The 17,755-nt window shown below is 40.4% G+C and overlaps 1 protein-coding gene across 5 annotated transcripts in view; it reads left to right on the top strand.

The window, feature by feature from the left end:
- Positions 1-17,755, top strand: part of CNTN5 (contactin 5) — a 1,071,723-nt gene that overhangs the window by 875,084 nt on the left and 178,884 nt on the right. The gene's annotated exons all lie outside the window — the stretch shown is intronic.

The raw sequence follows: 17,755 nt of genomic DNA, 5'->3' as shown, positions 1-17,755 counted from the left end.
CCAGCCTTGACATGGACGTTAAGAATCACCATAATCGTATCTTCTTTCTTGTAACGTTACCTGAATGGACCACTTAAACTGACTTGTATGGCATTACTCTGAAGGATGAAAGCAAGGTCTTTTTGTGCATTTATATAAAACTGATGAAAGTCAGACAGTGCATCTGATTTGGTCAGCTGTGAAAGGTGAATGTTATCTTGTTTGATCTTTACAAATGGCAATTTAATTTCATGTTGTTTGTTTTGTTCTGAAAAAGAAAAAGGACACTATTTCATACGATGTTGATTCCTTTTGGAAAGATAAGGCAGTATATAATATCAACTATTTTACCCATTAGTTTATAGAAGTGGTTTTGGAATGGTATATTTTGATAATGCAGAGGTGTAGATATTGGTAAGTTATAAGACTGTTATTAACCATATCATGCACTACTGATAATGATAGCTGTCTTCCATTCTTTGATTAACTTCTGTAGTGATCAAAATGAAAGAGACTTTTGTTTTGCCTGGATTTGTAAAAGCTGACTACTTTTATTAAGCTTCTGTGTTTGTTCAGACCATTTTAATCGGACACTTCTTTGTGTCCTGCCACCTGATGTCTGCTGGTGACAAGATACAGTCCAGAGCTAACAGAAATGCCTATGCTTAAACTTAGTTTCATTATTTATTTAATAGCACAAAACTAAGATGTAGACTATAGTTCTGTAGGATGTATCCAGAGGTATATAATTCATTATTTGAAATTCCTAAACACAGTGGCTGATCTGATTCCTTTGTCCGTGCAATATACTAATGACTTTGATGGTATGTTTGATATTAAACAAATAGGGCCAAATTCTGCCCTCTGTTGATTTAGAAGTTATTTCTGATTTACATTGGTGCAACAGCATGCAGAAGTGGGCCAATGCTATCATAAACATAGTGGATTCAGTTACAAGAAATCAAGAAATATGTTAACAATAATCTAGATGAAGTGTACTCAAAATAATAAAAACAAAAACAACAATGTATAAGTAAGGCTAGTTTCAGGAAAATAAAATGTGTACTTGTTGGCATACTTGGTATCAGTCTGCCTATAAGTGATGGGTGAACTGAAGAAGGTTCAGAGGGTTAGTATGAACATTTATCTGATGCTTTTTTATACATAGCCTAACTCTGGTCTAAAAATCTCATGAGAACAGGATTTCATGTTAGATTTCTGATGCATGCTGGTTCTCGCTGGATTGGAAATATCATAGTGAAAATAGCCTTTTTCATCTTATTTATGCTTCTTAGTTTTGACCATGAGTAGAAGGAGACATGAAGAGGCATTCAAGATAAAAAGAGCTGACCGAACTTTTCAAGTCTTAGAAAGGTTTGGTTTGTATTCTATTTAGCTTTCAGTCAAACATACAGAATAGTTCTTATGTTAGTCAGAGTGTACCTATCTCTACTGTTTATACCTAGGGACAAAATCAGTTACAGAGGATCTCATTTCTGATCTTCTGTACTGAATTCTTAAAACAATAATAATAGAGTCTCTTTGAAGTGGAGAGGAGAAGAGCCATCAAATAAAGGACTGATGTGTTGGGAAATATGTTAATTTTGTGGGGAAGGAGCCTGTTTTCCCCATGCTATGGAGGACTCTTTTGGAGGACTTGTACAAGTTACCTTTCAAAAAAAAGAGAGACAGAGAGAGAGGAAGGAAAAAATACTCTTGCTTTGTGAATAAGTTCAATTATTCTTTCAGTTAACTCCTTTATATAAAGTGATTAACTACCTGAGACCCAGCTTGTAAATCCCTTACTTCCCATGGTGGGTAGATACTAAGATGAACAATCCTTCTGCTATCACCTAGAAGAGCTTTGAATATCCTTGAGCTGATTTGAGTTTCCCTCAATAAAGTCTTCAAAATAAAAATTAATTAATGAAAGTATTATGGATCATTAGAATGTAATTGCCTCGGATGGAATTTGGCCAGAATACAAAAGTTAATGCTTTTGTTGTTTCTATTTTTAAATATTTGGGAGGTGCTTAAAGCTATGGTAATTGATGTCATGTTAGCACTAACAGGAGTATCGACCATAAATATTTCCATTAATTGTCTGAGAATAGTTTAAAATGGTGTTAAAAGCCCTTACTCATCACGTTCTATTTGACTCCTTCGTTTTGTTTGATGGAAAATAATAGGATTGGCACTATATACTGTCCATCATTCATTGTGCCCCAGCTACTAATCTGCATTTGACTTTTTAAGTTCATAGTAACTTTGTAAACATTTCTAGAAAGGAGGCAGTGTTTTGATCCAGAGGAGGCTTAAAATAGAAGTTTTGTGTTTGCATCTGAGACAAATCAAAGCTGGGACTTGATTCAAGTTCTGAAACAGAAGTTCTGGTCTCTCATGACGCCTTCTTGCAAGGTTTTGGCCCCCCGGTGTAGAAGTCGTGAAAGATCAGCTATCCTCGTGGGATTTCAGACCTCAGCCAGATGCAGAAAACAAGGGCCTTCTCATTTGTAATCAAACTCACACTCAAACTCTAGCATCAAATTCAGGTCTAGATCCTACTGAAATTCAGGGGAGTGGGATGACTGTTCAGATTTGATGATCCAGTTTGGAGCCCATTTCTAGTGAAAACTAGCTTGGTTCTAGTTTGTAAAGCTACAGAAGTAGAAAAATAGATGTTTTGATCAAACTTTTCAAGCATTCAATAAACCTTGAAAAATACAATATAATTGACTGGAATCTGCTGTCAGTTATACTGATATAAATCTCGAGTAACTCCATTGAAGTCAGAGATCAGACTCTGAGCAAATGTTATTTATAAATGCTTTAAAATACCTTTTGTGCAGGCTTTTGTAAACCAATGAAATTTTATAATGATTTACTACTTCAGAAATTTTAGTAAGCCATTTCTCTGTGTACTATAATCTCTCTTTCATCACTTTTTTAAGGTCACCTACCTTTCTCCTCTAGATTTATTCTTGCAGCAGTGACTATAGCTGATGTTTAAACTGATATGCTTGGGGAATCATAGGTGTTAAAAAGCTTCAGAAGACTTTGTTCATCTGTATTTGTTCTCTCTCTCTTTTGCATCCAAAGTATTCTCATTTTAAATTCATATTGGATTTTCACACTAGCTCATTATTTTCATTAGATGGCCATTAATTATTGTTAAAATAAAATCGTCCAAAAGCACTCTAACAGTGCGACAAATGCTATTAAGACTCTATTATTACTTCCTCATTCAGCTCCCTTTATTTACAGAAGACTGAGGGGCGGGGAGGGAGCAATTTTTGTTCAACAAACAGCTAACTTGAGGAAGACAGTGTTTTTACAGGGGAAATTTGTTTTGTTTTATTTTTGTCTGAGTTCCCTTTTCTTTTGAGTCTAAGTTATAATGGAGACTTCACCAATGTCCTTTGTATAGATAGATTTGATTTTGGGCAATTTTATTTTTCTGATAGTTTTGAGGAATCACTCCATTTCTATTTGTCACCATCAAAAAATTGCCCTTAGAATGAAGGTCCAGTGGATTTGTGAAAGAAACCCAAGAGTCACAGTAAATCACTATCAGCACCACAACCCTTGCATGTTTCCTTTATCCTCTGCTATCTGAGATCACTGTTCTACTGGCTATATTCACCAGCCCTAGATCCAATGCTGATTTCTGCCCATTGTAAATATCTAAGGATTTGCACATATTTATTATTATTATATATATATATAATAATAAACATTCCTTTGAGGTACATAGATATCTAGCAATCACTTCACCCACCACTGAAATGCAGCCACTTTTCACGTGGAACACAACAATTGTTTACTTTCGTGCAAGGGCCATACAAAACAGTTTTAGACAGGAAGTAACGAATACCTTATTCAGTTAAAGGTGTGGGGGAAAGTTTGGATAGTTCAAATGTAATTACCAGGATGGAATTTGGCCAAAAGTTAACCCCTATCCCTACACTGAGTGTCATGACACCATTAATAACTGCAAATGACTGGGATCTTTGTTTTACATTTTATCTGAATGATGACACCTCCAGCTGTACTCCCAACACCACCGAAGAGCTTTTGACCCATAACGAAAAGGGCTTCATATTGAATCAACATCTGTACTTCCTGCATCATTGAAGTATTCACTGGAGGGCTTCCATTCTGATCTTGACTAAACCTGTTTAGTTATTGAGATCTGTAAACTGCTGTTATCAGTTACCAGTTCAAAATCTTCCACCAATTATTGGAGAGTGACAAAGTTGCTGCTGGAATACAAGTTTCCAAGTTTATTATAGGCAAGGCTGGTTGTATTGCCTATCCTTAATGTAGCCCAACACTTTCCATTATAAGAACCTCTTCTTCATTGCTTATAATAACTTTACCAAACTTTAATTTTTTGAGTTGAAAGTGTCCGTATTGGGTGTCTGCCTCGGGCTAAATATATATATATCAGCCAAAAGAGTTCAGTTATCGTTAAGGCAGTTGAATGCTGGCCTGGAGAAATTAATTCCACCTCTGTCTCATATGTGATTCTGGACAAGTCATTTAACCCAAACTGTGCAGAGCTGGTTCACTCGTGTGTTCCTCATTTTCTGAGTGCCTGTCTTGAGTTCCTGGGGTCTGATTTGCAGAAGTGCTCACAGCTATACCTGAACTCAATGGGAGCTGTACTTAGAATATATAAAGACTTATACCATTGTACATGTCCTAAGCTTTTCAGTGTAGTCACCCAAAACTGACAGATAATTTTGACCTTAATCTTTCTGTGCCTCATTCCCCATTTGTAAAATAGGGATAATACTGCACCCTCATTTCATTGGGATGTTAAGAAAATAAACTGATTAATATCTGAGAAAAATTCAGATATTATAGTATCAGAGGGGTAGCCGTGTTAATCTGGATCTGTAAAAGCAGCAAAGAATCCCGTGGCACCTTATAGACTAACAGACGTTTTGGAGCATGAGCTTTCGTGGGTGAATACCCACTTCTTCAGATGCATGTGGTGGAAATATCCAGGGGCAGGTATATATATGCTAGCAAGCAAGCTAGAGATAACGAGGTCAGTTCAATCAGGGAGGATGAGGCCCTGTTCTAGCAGTTGAGGTGTGAAAACCAAGAGAGGAGAAACTGGTTCTGTAGTTGGCAAGCCATTCACAGTCTTTGTTCAATCCTGAGCTGATGGTGTCAAATTTGCAGATGAACTGAAGCTCAGCAGTTTCTCTTTGAAGTCTGGTCCTGAAGTTTTTTTGCTGCAGGATGGCCACCTTAAGGTCTGCTATAGTGTGGCCAGGGAGGTTGAAGTGCTCTCCTACAGGTTTTTGTATATTGCCATTCCTAATGTCTGATTTGTGTCCATTTATCCTTTTCCGTAGAGACTGTCCAGTTTGGCCGATGTACATAGCAGAGGGGCATTGCTGGCATATGATGGCGTATATTACATTGATGGATGTGCAGGTGAATGAACCGGTGATGGTGTGGCTGATCTGGTTAGGTCCTGTGATGGTGTCGCTGGTGTAGATATGTGGGCAGAGTTGGCATCGAGGTTTGTTGCATGGATTGGTTCCTGAGCTAGAGTTATTATGGTGCGGTGTGCAGTTACTGGTGAGAATATGTTTCAGGTTGGCAGGTTGTCTGTGGGCAAGGACTGGCCTGCCACCCAAGGCCTGTGAAAGTGTGGGATCATTGTCCAGGATGGGTTGTAGATCCTTGATGATGCATTGGAGGGGTTTTAGCTGGGGGCTGTATGTGATGGCCAGTGGAGTCCTGTTGGTTTCTTTCTTGGGTTTGTCTTGCAGTAGGAGGCTTCTGGGTACACGTCTGGCTCTGTTGATCTGTTTCCTTATTTCCTCATGCGGGTATTGTAGTTTTGAGAATGCTTGGTGGAGATTTTGTAGGTGTTGGTCTCTGTCTGAGGGGTTAGAGCAGATGCGGTTGTACCTCAGTGCTTGGCTGTAGACAATGGATTGTGTGATGTGTCCGGGATGGAAGCTGGAGGCATGAAGGTAGGCATAGCGGTCGGTAGGTTTTCGATATAGGGTGGTGTTAATGTGACGATCACTTATTTGCACCGTGTTGTCAAGAAAGTGGACCTCCCATGTAGATTGGTCCAGGCTGAGGTTGATGGTGGGGTGGCAGCTGTTGAAATCATGGTGGAATTTTTCCAGAGTCTCCTTCCCATGGGTCCATATGATGAAGATGTCATCAATGTAACGTAGGTAGAGAAGGGGCGTGAGTGGACGAGAGCTGAGGAAACGTTGTTCCAGGTCGGCCATAAAGATATTGGCATATTGTGGGGCCGTGCGGGTGCCCATAGCAGTGCCACTGATCTGGAGATATATATTGTCATCAAATTTGAAATAGTTGTGTGTAAGTATAAAGGCACAGAGCTCAGCAGCCAGTTGTGCTGTGGCATCATCAGGGATAGTGTTCCTGACAGCTTTTATTCCATCTGTGTGTGGGATGTTTGTGTAGAGAGCCTCTACATCCATGGTGGCTAGGATGGTGTTTTCTGGGAGGTGACCAATGCATTGTAGTTTCCTCAGGAAATCGGTGGTGTCACGGAGATAGCTGGGAGTGCTGGTGGCATAGGGTCTGAGTAGAGAGTCCATATATCCAGACAGCCACACCATCACTGGTTCATTCACCTGCACATCCATCAATGTAATATACGCCATCATATGCCAGCAATGCCCCTCTGCTATGTACATCGGCCAAACTGGACAGTCTCTACGGGAAAGGATAAATGGACACAAATCAGACATTAGGAATGGCAATATACAAAAACCTGTAGGAGAGCACTTCAACCTCCCTGGCCACACTATAGCAGACCTTAAGGTGGCCATCCTGCAGCAAAAAAACTTCAGGACCAGACTTCAAAGAGAAACTGCTGAGCTTCAGTTCATCTGCAAATTTGACACCATCAGCTCAGGATTGAACAAAGACTGTGAATGGCTTGCCAACTACAGAACCAGTTTCTCCTCTCTTGGTTTTCACACCTCAACTGCTAGAACAGGGCCTCATCCTCCCTGATTGAACTGACCTCGTTATCTCTAGCTTGCTTGCTAGCATATATATACCTGCCCCTGGATATTTCCACCACATGCATCTGAAGAAGTGGGTATTCACCCACGAAAGCTCATGCTCCAAAACGTCTGTTAGTCTATAAGGTGCCACAGGATTCTCAGATATTATAGTTAGTGTGAGTATGTGTATGTATATGTGTAATATATCTTGTATGGTGCAATTGCTTACTACATAACTGCAGGATTGCTACAATGTTGTGGTGAGATATAAGAATGAGATTATTTTAGCATACTTTTCAACAACTTTTGTCATAAACTCAGTTTGATATTAAAACCATTGAACCAGACAGCTTGTACACCCTGATTTTAGTCAGTCTTTCTTTGTTGTTCAATTAGTTGAAGAACACAGAGCACTTAAATCTAAAAATAGGATAACTGAAACAGTCAGGAATGGACAGGCTTTTATACTCTTTTGGTCTCTCAGTGTAATTCATTTTCAAGTTTGACAGGTTCTTATTACAGCATTGCACTTCACTGCTATATTTAAGGATCTATGGATGATTCCATTTTGAGTTTCTATTTTAAAAGAATTTATAACTTTTAAAAAGGGGGGGGCAGGGGACTAAAACTGGGCAAGAAGGATCTGAGTCAGTAGGTGAAGTTTTACCCCAAAACAAACAAACATGTTTTGGTCATTTTATGTCACATTTGAAAATATAGGCACCCTTTACTAGATGGGCCTCTGAACTTTATTGGGAGTATTCCAGGGGAAAACCGTGTGTGCTGCAATCTAGCCTTAGAGACTACAACTCTCATGATGCCGTGCGGAAAGAGGGAGCGAATTCCTCCTGCAGGGAGAGCAGGTGGTGGGGTCCATTTTGGGGGAAGGAGTGAGGTTGCTGGTGTGGAGCTCTGTCCATACCAGGAGCTGCTGCTAGGAAGCCAGAAGCTGCTTCTGAGAACCTTCAGGGGCTTTGATCGAGCAGGAAGCCTCAGTGCTGTTGGTGGCTTCACTGGAGTCAGAGCAGAGACTGTTACTATGCCTACAGCTGACTGAGGTAGGCCTGCAGTGAAGGAACTGGGAGTAACCCCCACTCTGGTTTGGGAAAGTACTTGCAAGGGAAGGAACACAGCAGAGAGACTGAGTCCAAGGAGAGGCAGAGTGATCTTCCCATGCAAGCAAGTGCCTAGGATTCTGAAATCCAGAGGAGTGCACACTCTGGGGTGGGGTAAATGGTGGCAGTGTAAATGTCAGTTAAATATGTTTCATTTATTATTGTATATTATATTTGTTAATTGATTTTATTCAACTGCCCCTATGGATTTAAATTAGTAGTGACATTTAATCTTAGTCTGTTAGACCCTGTTTCTTAAATTGTTAAGTCTTAGCTCTAATTTAAGTATATTGGATATATCTTATTTATAATTGGTATTTGAGTTAAACTCATGCACAGGTTATTATTATTATTGTTATTACTATTTGAAGGGGTTTTTTCCTAGAGGTTCCCAAAGCACGCCATTGAGTGTGTACAGGGGCCAGCCAGGTGGAGGCACCGTCAATTTTAACTTCCTTTAGGAGTAAAGGGACTGCAGCATAGGAATGGATAGAGGATTCCCACTTATCCAACATCACCACTGGGATACTCAGGATCTCCTTTAATGTCAACAACATCAGGCGCCAGGCACACAGGTGAGTGCTGCCTGCTCCCGAGTAGCCCAGGGAAAAAAGGGGGGGTTACCTATATTAATGTAGTTTTATATTTTAGTAGAACAGTAGCCTCTCTGTAGTGAAGGTTCCCACCAGCTTCCATTACAAAGCTATTTTAGTCCCCTGTAACTTTAGGATGGAATACTGGTTTAGTCCCCTGTAACCTTAGGATGGAATACTGGTTTAGGCTGAAAATTGCCATATTTACTGTGGAGGCAAAGGAACATGTTTCTGCAGAGTCTTTGGAAATTTCATCAAACTATTTTGGAGTTAAAAGCCATTAGCTTCGACATCATATTTTGACTTTTGTCTAGTGTTTCCTAAGTTCCCTGTAGCTCACAACTGCTTGTTACCACCGATTCACATTTTCTATGTATATCACTTATGGTTCCTTGAAAAGGTGTGTGCCAAATATATAGGAAGAAAATAGGTTGTAAATAAGTAAAGTTATCAGCAAGTTTTGTTGTAGATCGTTTTGGGACCCAATCCTGCTTCCGTTGATTTTAGTGCAGGTTTGGGACCCAATTCTGCCCTCTGATATCAATGGGACTTGTTTGCCATCAACTTCAGTGGAAGCATGATCAGATATTATTATAGGTGCCTTGTGAGAGCATGTTGCTTCTATTGTGTGGTTGCTGAGCTTTTCTGAAAATCACTCTTTGGATATGGATTTAAGCTCTTTTTTTTTTTTAAATCCTTGCCTGTTGGTAAAATTTTCAAAAGTGCCTAAGGGCTTTCCATGATTGTAGGCTCCTAAGTCACCTTTTAAAATGAGACTGAGGTTCTTAACTCACTTAAACCTTGCTACACTGAATGGAGCAATTCCTGAATACCTTTAAAAATCTGGGCCTAAGGCACTTAAGTCTCAAAAGTATCTGCATGGTACTAGATGTTCCTAACTGCTTAAGTTGCTTTTGAAAATGAGACTTAGGCTCCTAAGTAACTCAGGCCTTTTTGAAAATGTTATCCCAGGTCTTCAATTAACTCCATGAAAGAAAGCCACTCAGAAGCTACAGCTAGGGCAACATGAAACTACCTGCCTTTTGAGAAAGCCAGACTGGAAAGAGCACGTTGCGGGTGTACTCTGCTGTCCACTGGCTGTCATCTGTCTTCTGTGCTGCTGTTCAAGGGGCTGGTTATTATCTACAAAGACCTAAATGAACAGCATGCCAGATTCTTAGAGCCCTCCCTTCCCACGTGGCCCATAATTCTTTGCCCCAGAGGTATCTCAGAAGGACTGGCGGGCAAGGATTTTTCAGTTGTGGACCTTTGCCTTTAGAATTTGCTTCCACCAGAAATGCATCTGAACCTGGTCATGTCAAGTTCATCTTTTGTTCAGGTTTTCAACAAGGCTGGTAATTCTAGATCTTTTGTCCTTACAGGGTAGTTGTTTCACTGCTGCAAGGTTATTCAGAGCACATGCATCCTATCTTCAGGAAAATGTGCTTTGATTCTGAAATAAATAAGTGTGCCCAAGTATGCATGTTTATGGATGTGCACGCAGACAATGTATTCATTGCTTTATTCTTTCTAAAAAAAAACTATTCCATTTAGCCCTGTGTTGAGTTGATGTCTTCAAGGAATGCCCTAGAGCAGGGGTCGGCAACCTTTGGCATGCAGCCTGTCAGGGAAATCCTCTGGCGGTCTGGTATGGTTTGTTTACCTGCAGAGTCTACAGGTAAACAAACCGTCCTGGCCCACCAGCGGATTTTCCTGATGGGCCGCGTGCCAGAGGTTGCCAAAGGTACTGTCCTACTGTAACCTCTTAAGCCTTCTTCTGGTCACTGCATAGCCTAACTTTTCCATTGGGTAGATGATTCATGTTTTGTTTCCTGTCTCAACTTTTTTTTCTTAATTATTAGATAACAAGTAAAAACAATCCTACAGCTCCCTAGAGAATATAAAGCTGAGAAGCTCAATAATTCTAAGCTACAAATTATCTCAAGGTACTTGCTCTGTTGTGCTATGTACACCTCCACTTTCAGCATTCTCATCTCGAGCTAATTACCAGTTGCGTTAACAGTTGATAAATATTTATTCTACCTGGGTTCATTTACTGCAGTTACTATAAATGGTTACCCAACTTCTTGTATGTGCACCACATAAGCAGAACTTGAGCAAGTCATTAGTTGCTTAAAGGTTTTTTTTTTGCTTAAGGCCCCCAGACTATGACTTTCAGCTTAATTTGTCCTTAATAGAAACTACATCTTAAATAATTGGAAATTTAAGCATATAAGTACATGCTATCAACTGATTTTCCCCCATCCCCAAATGGCTCTTTAATGATCATGAAGTAGTGAAGAGAGAAGATTCTGAGGACATTTAGAAAGAGGTACTTCATGACAGAAATTCTTATCTTCCTTGGAGAGTTATGCAATCACTTCTTTTCACTTTTTGCATAAATCGTGGTCTAATTTAGCTATGGATTGCTCATAATGGGAATTAGAGATCCAGTTATAAATTAGAGAAGGGACACAAAGATAACCTTGACTATCTGATAAAAACAAATAGCAAGATCGTCTCCTAGCAAAAAAAGGATCTTTGTTCAACAGCAACACTGTTGTGTTAATTGGTCAAATTAAGCTGGTTAAAAATGTAGATCATGTGATGTTTTTGTCTGTGCTCTTAAACAACTCTTATTCTGATGTGAAAATCTCAATTCTCTTACTTCACTAGGAAGAATGAAAAGAGTAAAAATGTGCAATCTGGCTACAGTGTATGTAGTATAATACCCCTACATTGAAGCCACCCCTTCATTCAAGCCATTTACCACCATTGCAATAGTTAGTTCCAGAATATGTATTGCCAGACAGACATAAAATAAAGTTAGAGATAAAGAAAAGGAGGCAGGAACAATTAACTGAACTCCATCTTTATGTGGCTGGCAGTTGAGTTCCTTTATTTCTCATATATCTCTCCTCCTCTTGGACTTACTTCTAGACAGGATCTCTCTGGTATTGATGGGACTAGCTTTATTCAGTTAGCTCTTCATATCCTCTGACACTTGCTACTTCTTCAGAAACAATGCCAGACCACTGTAAAGTTCTTCAATCACAAACAGTGCCAGAGTAGAGTCATTTGTTTAATTCCAGGATACAGAGGCATAGCAATCTAATAGATAAAGCGCTCAACCAAGACCCAGCAGTTTTGAACTCCTTTTCTAGCTCTGACACTGACCTGCTGTGTGATGTTGGACAAGTTACTCACCTCTGACATGCATCTGAGGAAGTGGGTATTCACCCACGAAAGCTCATGCTCCAAAACGTCTGTTAGTCTATAAGGTGCCACAGGATTCTTTGCTGCTTTTACAGATCCAGACTAACACAGCTACCCTCTGATACTTGTCACCTCTCTGTGCTTCTGTTTCTCTGCCCAACTTCTCTGGTCTATTTAGATTATAAGCTGTTTAGGGTAGGGAATGTGTCTTGCTATCTGTTTGCATGATACCTAGTAAAAGAGGGCCGTGGTCTCATTTGGGGCCTATTGGCACAACATTAATGCAAATAATAATAATAGTACACGCACACACAGAGTGAGGTGTTTCAGTGGTGCAAAAAATTTAGTCTGTAGGCTATATGTTTCATTTCTTAATTAAGACGCAAGGAAGATAATTAGAAAAAGAAAAAAAAGAGTCCCAGAGAAAAGAAGGATAGTCAAGAAACAAACTGGGGGTATGTCTACACTACAGGATTATTCTGATTTTACATAAACTGGTTTTGTAAAACAGACTGTATAAAGTCGAGTGCACGCGGCCACACTAGGCACATTAATTCGGTGGTGTGCATCCATGTACCGAGGCTAGCGTCGATTTCTGGAGCGTTGCACTGTGGGTAGCTATCCCATAGTTCCCGCGGTCTCCTCCGCCCATTGGAATTATGGGTTGAGATCCCAGTGCATGATGGTGCAAAAACAGTGTTGTGGGTGATTCTGGTTAAATGTCGTCACTCAATCCTTCCTCCGTGAAAGCAGCAGCAGACAATCATTTTGCTCCCTTTTTCCCTGGATTGCCCTGGCAGACACCATAGCATGGCAACCATGGAGCCTATTTTGCGTTTTGTCACTGTCACCATATGTGTACTGGATGCTGCTGACAGAGGCAGTACTGCAGTGCTATACAGCAGCATTCATTTGCCTTTGCAAGGTAGCAGAGATGGTTACCATCCCTGTTGCACCTTCTGCCACTGTAAATTGGCAGTGAGATGACAGTTATCAATCATTTTGTACCATCTGCTGCTGTCATGGGTGCTCCTGGCTGGCCTCGCTGAGGTTGGCCGGGGATGTATGGACAAAAATGGGAATGATTCCCCAGGTCATTCCCTTCTTTATGTTTTTTCTAAAAATAGAGTCAGTCCTGCCTAGAATATGGGGCAAGTCTACTAGAGAACCAGAGAGCACAACCGCTCCGGGTGAGAGCCCCAGAGATCCTGCAGAAATGATGAGCTGCGTACCATTCTAGGGGGTGCTGCTGCAACAACTGCACCCGTTGCTTCCCTCCTCTCACACCCCTCCTGGACTACTGTGGCAGTGTCCCTCCATTTGTGTGATGAAGTAATAAAGAATGCAGGAATAAGAAACACTGACTTTTTAGCAAGATAAAATGAGGGAGAGGCAGCCTCCAGCTGCTATGATAGTCCAGGGAGTTCAGAATCTTTTCTTTAGACACGAAAGGGGGCGGAGGGTGGGAGTCTGATGGAGCTCTGGCTCCAGCTGCTATGATGAGGACGGTTACCTAGAATTTTGCACCGTCTGCCAGGAATGACAAGAAGTCATTCCCATTTTTACCCAGGCGCCCCCGGCCAACCTCACTGAGGCCAGCCAGGAGCACTCACGGGATGATGACGGTTTTCCACCATTTTGTACCATCTGCCATCAGGAAAGGAAGGGGAGGGGATGCTGCTGTTCAGCACCGCAGCACCGAGTCTACCAGCAGCATGCAGTAGACATATGGTGACATTGAAAAAAGTCAAGAAATGATTTTTCCCTTTTATTTCACATGAGGCGAGGGGGGGGTAAATTGACGAGATATACCCTGAGCCACCCCGGACAATGTGTTTGACCCTACAGGCATTGGGAGCTCAGCCAAGAATGCAAATGCTTTTCGGAGACTGCAGGAACTGTGGAATAGCTGGAGTCCTCAGTACCCCCTCCCTCCCTCCATGAGCGTCCTTTTGATTCTTTGGCTTTCCGTTACGCTTGTCACGCAGAACTGTGCTGTGGCCTCTCTCTATCATAGCCTGGAGATTTTTTCAAATGCTTTGTCATTTCGTCTTCTGTAACGGAGCTCTGATAGAACAGATTTGTCTCCCCATACAGTGATCAGATCCAGTATATCCCGTACGGTCCATGCTGGAGCTCGTTTTGGATTTGGGACTGCATCGCCACCCATGCTCATCAGAGCTCCACGCTGGGCAAACAGGAATTGAAATTCAAAAGTTTGCGGGGCTTTTCCTGTCTACCTGGCCAGTGCATCCGCGTTCAGATTGCTTTCCAGAGCGGTCACAATGGTGCACTGTGGGATACCGCCCGGAGGTCAATACCGTTGATTTGCGGCCATGCTAACCCTAATCCGACAAGGCAATACCGATTTCAGCGCTACTTCTCTCGTTGGAGAGGAGTACAGAAACTGGTTTAAAGAGCCCTTTATATTGATATAAAGGGCCTCATTGTGTGGACAGGTGCAGGGTTAAATCGGTTTTACGCTGCTAAATTCAGTATAAACGCGTAGTGTAGACCAGGCCTAAGATTCGGGGAGGGGAGTCCTGTGGGTCTCTGAGAGAGCGTATAGGTTTCAGGACTATCCATCTGTTTATGGCATGATACATAGTTTAAGATATATTTCAAACTTTGCTTGCCATGTCTTCATGCTCTAGCACTCAGTGTCCAGTGTCAAATTGGAGACTGACACAAAGGCTTGCACACAATGGGAGTTGCACGCATGGGCCATCAAAATTCATGCTGCACCAGGGAAGCACTTTCCTGAGGCAATTCTTTCTGATTTGACATAAATGTGACATGGCTGGCATGTCCCTTTCAGCACAGCAACACCTACAGCGCCAGGAATTATTGACCTTTATTGTAGGTGTGAGGCTATTTCTAGATTCAGAGTCACTGAACCTTTGGGTTAAGATTTGGACTAAAGATAATATTAATTTGGCACCCTCTACTGCTATACACCCAGTCATTCTCTTGCCTACCCAATTTGACCTTCTGAATACTGAGTTTTGAGGTCTTGGTCCAATTTCTAGTGGACTAGTTTGATATTGCACAAACCACAATTATATTTGCCATTAATTTGATTCCCCACTGACGTCCTCAGCTGCCTGGTCTTCTAAGTATTGGATGAGAATAGAGACTGAACATCTCTCTCACCCCTAGAGGATGATAAACTGCAAGTCAGGCTGGAGGGATATTAGTGAGCCTTGCACTTAAACTATCTGTTTGTATTTTGGACTGAGAATATCAGTCTCTCTGGATGTCTATCCCAAAGCTTTCACAAGCATAAATGGCCTTAACTTTTAAAGGGATGCAGTCAATTTTAACATCACATATCTACCTGAAGGGTTTGTACCTACTTTTGTTATAAGCAGAACCTAAGATTATTGTAGCTGGGAGAGGCTAGGATTTTTTTAACTTTTAGTTTATTTTATGCATTTGATAGCACTTCCTACATCATCAGTTTCACATATCTATTGATTGTCGGTTGTATTGCTGGTGTCAGGCACTATCATGATGACATCAGTCTTATACCCTGTTCTGGTCAGTATAAATGTCTATGCAAGTTGCACACACTGTGGGTGAGATGCTTGCTCCATTGAAGTCACAGGTAGAAGTCCCATTAATTTCAATGGTCCAGGATTTTACCCTGTTATCTAAGACCCCTGTATTTTGCATTTGTCATTAGAGAGCTCTTTTGCTACTGCCCATAAAACAAATGAGAGACAATTATATAAATGCTAGAGAGAAAGGAATCCTAATTTTTTTTAAGAGTGTATGCAACTGCCTTCCATCGTAGTCAAGTTAAAAATTGAATGAGGCTTTTTTTTAATATACCAGCAGTAAAAGGAGAGAACTTGTGTATTAAAAAAAAAGAAACAATTCAGTCAGCTGTCAGCACAGTATTTGCAAAGATATTCAGTGAGCATTCATTTATATTTTCCACTCTGTCCTCCCAGACACCACTCTACATTCTTTTTTATTATTTCCTGTCCAGTATTTCTAAGTCCTCATAATGTATTATCAGACACTAACGTTCTGTTTTCTCCCAGATTATTAATAAAAATGTTAAGTAAAACCAAGCCCAGCATTAATACCTGCTGGTTGCTCACTGGACACCTTACCCAACATGATGGATTGCCTTTTATTAGCTGTCCTTCAGCCCATTGTCTTTGTATATAAAGGTCAATAGGCTTTTTACAGAATACTCACTACATGAGTGACTCATCTCTTTGGTACATTTGGGCTGACGCTAATCAACTTAAAGATGGGAAATGGGTGATTTGAAATATACTATAGTGCCATTATATTCACTGTGCTAACAGTTATTTTAACATCCTTAAAGGATTAAAAATTTACAGATTCCAATTAAAAATTCAGGAAACTCTTGGAGGAAAGTATGTTATTTTCACATATGCTGATTTAAGAACACCAGGCATTAAATATTTTCATCACATTGTCTGATATTGTTGGAAAGTGATGATATTGTGTCAAACAAGGTGATGTAAGTCAGAAAACATAGTAACAACAAAATGCACTTTCAAAGACTGTTAGGTATGTGGTGTAGCATCTGAAATCCCTTTGATTTTTACAAAGCTCTCTGAATAATCCAAGCACAAAGGCTGTCCGTGCTCTCCTTTTTCCTATGTTTGAAGCAGCTGTCACCTTTTTCCTAGTATTCTTAGCCATCTCTTACTGATTTCTCTGCAGGAACAATACTAATTCTTCAAGGGAATCTCTCTTTAGAGTTCTCTTTATATCAACCTTTACCCCCTTCTTTCTCCCCATTTGTTCCAACAGACATTTTTCTAATTCTTTTGTGATTTTCTCAAACCCTTTTTCTGTCCCTTTCTGGAGATATTCTTGACCACTTAACAACATTTGTAGTCACTATACAATCCTGTGTGAGGTGCCTCTGGTGTGGGCCCTGCTTCCTAAGAGGTCCACCGACAAATTTATAAATTGATAGATTCCAAGAAGGAAGGGACCAGTGTGATCCTCTAGTCTGACCTGCTGTATAACACAGGCCATAAAACTTCCCCAAAATAATTCTTAGAGCATACTTTTTAGAAAAAAAACATCCAAGCTTTATTTAAAAATTGTCAGTGACAGAGAATTCCTCACCTTGGTAAATTGTTCCAATGGTTAATTATTCTCACTGTTAAAAATGTACACCTTATTTCCAGTCTGAATTTGACTAGCTTCAACTTTTAGTCATTGGATCCTGTTGTATCTTTCTCTGCTAGCTTGAAGAAGCCATTATTCAATATTTGTTTATCATGTAATTACTTATCAACAGTAATCAAGTCACCCCATAAACCTTCTCTTTGTTAAACTAAATAAATTGAGCTTCTTGACTCTATCACTATAAGGCTTGCTTTCTAATCCTGTAATCATTCTTGTGGCTCTTCTGTGAGCACGCTCAAGTTTATTAACATCCTTCTTGAATTATGGACATAAGAACTGAACACACTAGTTCAGCAGCAGTTGCACCTGTGCCAAATACAAATAACCTTTCTGCTCCTACTTTAGATTCCCATTTCTGTATCCAAGGATTGTATTAGTCCTTTTGGCCGCAAAGGCACACTGTGAGCACATGATCAGCTTCCCAGGATAGAGTCTCCCACTGTATAATATGACCAATGTTCTTTTGTTTCTAGATGTATACATTTAAAGTTAGCCATATTAAAATTCATGTGGTTTGCTTGCGCACAGCTTGCCAAGTGATCCAGATCGCCCTATATCAGTGACCTGTCCTTTTCATTATTTACCACTCCCCCCAATTTTTGTGTCATCTGCAAACTTTTCAGTGATGTTTTTGTTTTTTACAATAACT

The sequence above is a fragment of the Gopherus flavomarginatus genome, chromosome 1, assembly GCF_025201925.1.
Source record: "Gopherus flavomarginatus isolate rGopFla2 chromosome 1, rGopFla2.mat.asm, whole genome shotgun sequence".
In the NCBI taxonomy this organism is placed as follows: Eukaryota; Metazoa; Chordata; order Testudines; family Testudinidae; genus Gopherus; species Gopherus flavomarginatus.
This window is presented reverse-complemented; position numbering and strand designations above follow the sequence as displayed.